Source organism: Podarcis bocagei (assembly GCF_964188305.1).
Source record: "Podarcis bocagei genome assembly, chromosome: W".
NCBI classification, from domain to species: Eukaryota; Metazoa; Chordata; class Lepidosauria; order Squamata; family Lacertidae; genus Podarcis; species Podarcis bocagei.
The window spans coordinates 5,285,091-5,291,245 of NC_138131.1; the positions used below are offsets into that span (position 1 = coordinate 5,285,091).

At 44.2% G+C, this 6,155-nt stretch overlaps 1 long non-coding RNA gene across 1 annotated transcript; it reads right to left on the reverse strand.

Moving 5' to 3' along the window:
• Positions 1 to 474: 474 nt before the first annotated feature.
• On the reverse strand, positions 475 to 5,617 carry LOC308577869. The gene is made up of 3 exons (XR_014003736.1): positions 5,512 to 5,617; positions 1,307 to 1,442; positions 475 to 570 (listed from the first exon to the last, which is right to left on the reverse strand). It is a non-coding gene; the product is annotated as an uncharacterized lncRNA (long non-coding RNA).
• Between the last annotated feature and the right edge of the window lie 538 nt (positions 5,618 to 6,155).

The window sequence follows — 6,155 nt, forward strand, 5'->3', positions numbered from 1 at the left end:
AAAGGGGAATGTTTTACTCTGCTGAAATTGGGGAACTTGTTAACACAAGTTAGATAAGGATATAATCAGACAATATATCCTCTCCTCATCCCTGAACGTTCCCACACTTGCAACTTCCCATTGCCACTGGCCATGTTGGCTGGGGATGATGGGAGTTGTAGTCCAGCATCTGGAGGGCACCACGCTGGCTACCCCTGGAGTATTTGCCTGCGAGGAAGAGGAAGAGGCTGCCACTCAGTGGAAGGGCATCTGCCTTGCATGCAAAGGTCCTAGGTTCTATCCCCAGCATCTCCAGGTAGGGCTGGGAGAGATCCCCCGGAAATCCTGGGGAACCACTCGGAGACAGTATAAACAAGACTGAGCTAGATGGGCCAAGGGCCTGACATGCTATAAAGCAGGCTTCTTTCCCCCCTGGTCTTTTTGCAGCAAACCCTCTTTAAGGGGCTGGAGAGGATCCTATTCGTCTTTACCTCCCTCCAGGGAGGGAAGGAATTCATTCTCCATCCTGTCCATCAACTGAACAATATCCTCAAACACTTTCCGGTACCGTCGGTCATCCACAACCTTCACCTATGGGGGGGGGGCAGAGCACATTTGTTGGGGCTATGGACTAAAGGGGGGGCATGAGTTAAGAGCAGAAAGGCCTGATGCACCCCCCTGTTCCCAGCCCTGAAAGAGAAGAAGAAGAAGAAGAGTTTGGATTTGATATCCCGCCTTTCACTCCCTTTAAGGAGTCTCAAAGCGGCTAACATTCTCCTTTCCCTTCCTCCCCCACAACAAACACTCTGTGAGGTGAGTGGGGCTGAGAGACTTCACAGAAGTGTGACTGGCCCAAGGTCACCCAGCAGCTGCATGTGGAGGAGCGGAGACACGAACCCGGTTTCCCAGATTACATGACTACCGCTCTTAACCACTACACCACACCACTGTAACTCTGAGAGCTTCCCCAGGATGGCAGCGGCTGTGACTTCCAGAGCCAATGGGCTGAAGCCAAATGCTCCAAGCTAAGTACCACAGAAGCTCCATTGCATGAATGGAGCCAACGGTTAAGGTATACAGTTCAGCCCATGTGGTCTGCCATGCCTGCAGGAGCAGCGTGTACTCAGAAGAGTGGAGAATGGAAGCCTAGGGATTTAACAGAGCCAAAACCTGCCCACTCCTTGCACCAGAAGTCATTTGCCAAGGAGGAGCTCTGTGGAAATGGGCCTGGCTGTTGGTCAGGGCCTGCCCAGATTCGAGGAGGTGCTACATAGCAGGCAGCTAAAAACCCTGAATAGACGATAGCCCTGGCCAGGGCAGGTGTTACCCCTGTGAGGAAGAGGGAGCTGACGGGCTTGTGGTCGCTCCTTTTCAATTCCATGTGGCTTCGGTAGCTGAGCTGATTCATGCTGCCTCCTCTCCAGAGGATTGGATCACACCATGCTGGCACATGGCACTTCCCACTGCAAGGAGGCAGGAGAGACACCAGGACTGTTCGACTGGCTGAGGCAACACACAAGGCTCACACAGTCAAACTTTGGCTCCACACACGGCCTGTGATCTTGACCACGGTCAACAGCTGGAGATGTGTGCAGGCATTTTGCCTCATGGAGAGAGTTGTTAGGAAATAAAAAGCTGCCTTCTACCAGGTCAGAATGAATTTCTGACCTACCCTAGTTTTGATTCCTACATTGCAGGGGGTGGGACTAGATGACCCTCATGATCCCTTCCAACCCCACAAATAATTAATTAAGTCTACTCTGGCTGGCAGCAGCTCTCTGTGGCCCAATCCTTTTTCAGGTGGAGGTGCCTTTCAACTTGAGACTCTGCATACAAAGCATATGGCACACCACCAAATTATGATCCTTCCCAAAAGCAATGGGCCCTGTTATTCTTTTTTTATATATAAAAAAAAGATATTTATTGAAATTTTGCAGACAATAAAAGGTTACAAAATTAAAAATAAGAAATAAAAAAGAATAACAATAATAAAAGAAAAAGAGATACAAAAATACAAAGACAAAATACATAGAAAGTAAAAAAAAAGTTAAAAAGAAATCAATATTTCCATGTCTTATATTTCATTTACTTGTTTCCTGACCTCCTCACACACCCCTTTTTTGTATTCCAGTTCACATGGTTAATTCAGCAAATCCTTACCCTCTATCATTTATCTTTACTCAATATATTAACCTATTATAACTATATATTTTCAACCATTGTCAATCCGTATTTACATATTCTTGTTAATCTTTTTACCAATACCACTTATTTTCAATCCAACATCCCTTTAACATTCATTGATTTTACAGTATTTCTGCAAGTAGTCTTTAAATTTCTTCCAGTCTTCTTCCACCACCTCTTCTCCCTGATCTCGGATTCTGCCAGTCATTTCTGCCAGTTCCATGTAGTCCATCACCTTCATCTGCCATTCTTCCAGTGTGGGTAAATCTTGTGTCTTCCAATACTTTGCAATCAATATTCTTGCTGCTGTTGTTGCATACATAAAAAAAGTTCTGTCCTTCTTTGGCACCAATTGGCCGACCATGCCCAAGAGGAAGGCCTCTGGTTTCTTCAGGAAGGTATATTTAAATACCTTTTTCATTTCATTATAGATCATCTCCCAGAAAGCCTTAATCTTTGGGCACGTCCACCAAAGGTGAAAGAATGTACCTTCAGTTTCTTTACATTTCCAACATTTATTATCGGGCAAATGATAGATTTTTGCAAGCTTGACTGGTGTCATGTACCACCTATATATCATTTTCATAATATTCTCTCTTAAGGCATTACATGCCGTAAATTTCATACCAGTGTTCCACAACTGTTCCCAGTCAGCAAACATAATGTTATGCCCAACATCTTGTGCCCATTTAATCATAGCAGATTTAACCGTTTCATCCTGAGTGTTCCATTTTAACAGCAAGTTATACATTCTTGAAAGTATATTAGTTTTGGGATCTAACAATTCTGTTTCCAACTTTGATTTTTCCACCTGGAAGCCATTTTTTTAATCCAAATTATATACCTCTCTTATTTGGTAATAATGAAGCCAATCTCGCACTCTATCTTTTAGTTTCTCAAAGCTCTGCAATTTCAATTTGTCTCCTTCTTGCTCCAAAATCTCCCAATATTTTGGCCATTTGGCCTCCATATTGGGCCTTTTCTGGGCCTTTGCCTCCATTGGTGACAACCACCTTGGGGTTTTATTTTCAAGTCTTTATACCTTGTCCAGACATTAAACAGTGCTTTCCTGACAATATGGTTTTTAAATGCTTTATGCGCTTCAACCTTGCCGTACCACAAGTATGCATGCCACCCAAAAACATTATTGAAGCCTTCTAAGTCCAAAATGTCTGTGTTCTCAAGAAGCAGAAAGCTGCTGATTCATAATAGAGTTTAAGGTCTGGCAGGGCAAACCCCCCTCTTTCTTTTGCATCAGTTAGTATTTTAAATTTTATTCTGGGCTTCTTGCCCTGCCAGACGAATCTAGAAATGTCTCTCTGCCACTTCTTGAAACAGTCCATCTTGTCTAAAATTTGTAATGATTGGAACAGAAACAACATTCTTGGCAATACATTCATCTTTATAACAGCAATTCGACCCAACAAGGAAAGCTTCAGATTTGACCATATTTCTAAATCCTTTTTGACCTCCGACCAACATTTTTCATAATTGTCTTTAAATAAGTTCCCATTTTTAGCTGTCATATTAATCCCCAAGTATTTCACCTTCTTAACCACTGTTAAACCTGTCTCATTCTGAAATCTCTCTTTCTCAGTCGTTGTTAAATTTTTCTCAAGGACTTTAGTTTTTAACTTATTCAACTTAAATCCTGCCACATGACCAAACTCTTGAATCAGTTCTAATACTCTTTTAGTACTAGATTCTGGCTCCTGTAATGTCAATACTAAGTCATCTGCAAAGGCTTTCAGTTTGTATTGTTTAGCTCCGACCATTATACCTTTAATCAAATGGTCCCTTCTAATCATATTTAGCAGAATCTCCGGGACCGAAATAAAAAGTAATGGGGAAATTGGGCAGCCTTGTCATGTCCCTTTCTCTATCTTAAATTCCTCTGTCACCACATTGTTAACTATTAGTTTAGCCTTTTGTTCTGAATAAATTGCACTTATACCATTTTCAAACTCTTGACCGACCCCCATCCCCTGAAGATTTTTCTTCATAAAGCTCCAAGAAATATTATCAAAGGCTTTCTCGGCGTCCACAAAGATTAAAACTGCTTTAGTGTTAATGTCCTCTTGCAACTTCTCCACAATGTTAATTATATTCCTTGTGTTGTCAGACAAGTGTCTGCCTGGGAGAAAGCCAGCTTGGTCCTTGTGTATCTCTTCCCCTAGTACTTTTTTTAGCCTTTTAGCCAAAATGTCAGCAAATATTTTGTAATCCACATTTAACAGGGATATGGGTCGGTAGTTCTTAAGTTGTGTCTTTTCAGACACAGTTTTCGGTATAAGTGTAATATATGCTTCTTTCCATGGGCCCTGTTATTCTTGTTCAGACACTATTTTTTCAGTGATCCAAGCTTCAAGAAATGTAAAAATACCCTTTCTGGCACCTGAAATGCTGCCCAAAGGAGCCTGCCGTTTTCCGGCTTCGTCACTACATGTTCCGCCTGTCCTTTTGATTTCCCCAGTACCACAGCAAGAGAAATTAAACTAGCAGGCCTAGGTGGCTTCTGACAGTTGTCAAGAACCACAAGAATATGCCAAATCATGGATGGTGAGGCTCAGTGGCTACTAGCCATAATGGCCACAGAACATACTCCACCAAGAGAAGCAGTATGGCTTGGAGGAGGGGAGCGTGCTGTTGCACTCAGGTCCTGTTTGTGGGCTCCCCAAGAGGCATCTCATTGGCCAATGTAAGGACAGGATGCTGGGCCAGATGGACCAATGGCCTGATCCAGCAGGGCTGCTCTCATGTTCTTATGCCCTGGCAGACTCATTTTGAGAGAGCACCAAGTCTAATTCCCAGACTTCCTTGACACAAACAGGATTCTCATTCAGCCTGCTGCACCTTTCAAGGAACTGCAACATCGGTTATACACACCATGAAACAGAGGATGCTGGTTATCAGGACAAATGTGGGGGAAAGGCTGCTTGTGGGAAAGGAGCCAAAACAGAGACTTTGAGCAGGGGTGGGTTGAGGAAGACAACATATCACAGCCTTGCATTTCACAACTCGCCTAGCAGCCTTTGGCAACCTGGAATTCCATGCAAGCAAAGTGAGCAGGCGAAGGAGAGCTGGATCTCTCTCTCCCTCCTTTGCTTGGTGTCCATTCTGGCTGCAGAGGAAAGGAAGTCCATCCAGCCCTCAACTCTATCCCTCCTCCACCAGCTTGCTTAGCAGAAAGCCATTTTTAAAATATATATTTTTTACTAGCCTGCTCAAGAGGATGGAAAGGCAGGACACTACTAGCATCTCAGCAGACTAGGAAAAACAAACAAGCCTTGCAGAAGAATGATTTAGAGGACTTACTTACAAAGGCTTAACTATCAAGCAGGCGCTTACCTGGAGTCCCAGCGATCTGTTTTAGAGTCGAATTTGTACGTCGGGATGACCTTGATCTCTCCCTTTGTGAAATCAGCAAAAGCTGTCTTTTGGGTACGCTGAATGTTTAGCTAAAGCCAAAAAGAAATCGCTTATCAGCAGAGAAGCAAAAGACCCCCTGTTGCCTGACAATGGAGTCTATTAACAGCCACTATTGTGCTGGAAGACCAAGGGGAAGTACTAGTAGGTTAAAGGTTAAAGGTAAAGGGACCCCTGACCATTAGGTCCAGTCGTGACCGACTCTGGGGTTGTGGCGCTCATCTCGCTTTATTGGCCGAGGGAGCCGGCGTACAGCTTCCGGGTCATGTGGCCAGCATGACTAAGCCACTTCTGGCGAACCAGAGCAGCACACAGAAACGGCGTTTACCTTCCCGCCGGAGCAGTACCTATTTATCTATTTGCACTTTGACATGCTTTCGAACTGCTACGTTGGCAGGAGCAGGGACTGAGCAAGGGGAGCTCACTCCGTCGCAGGGATTCGAACCGCCGACCTTCTGATCGGCAAGCCCTAGGCTCTGCGGTTTAACCCACAGTGCCACCCGCATCCCTACTAGTAGGTTAGCCAAGTGCAAAAAAAGGGGGTATACCTGCTGAAATCCTATCTT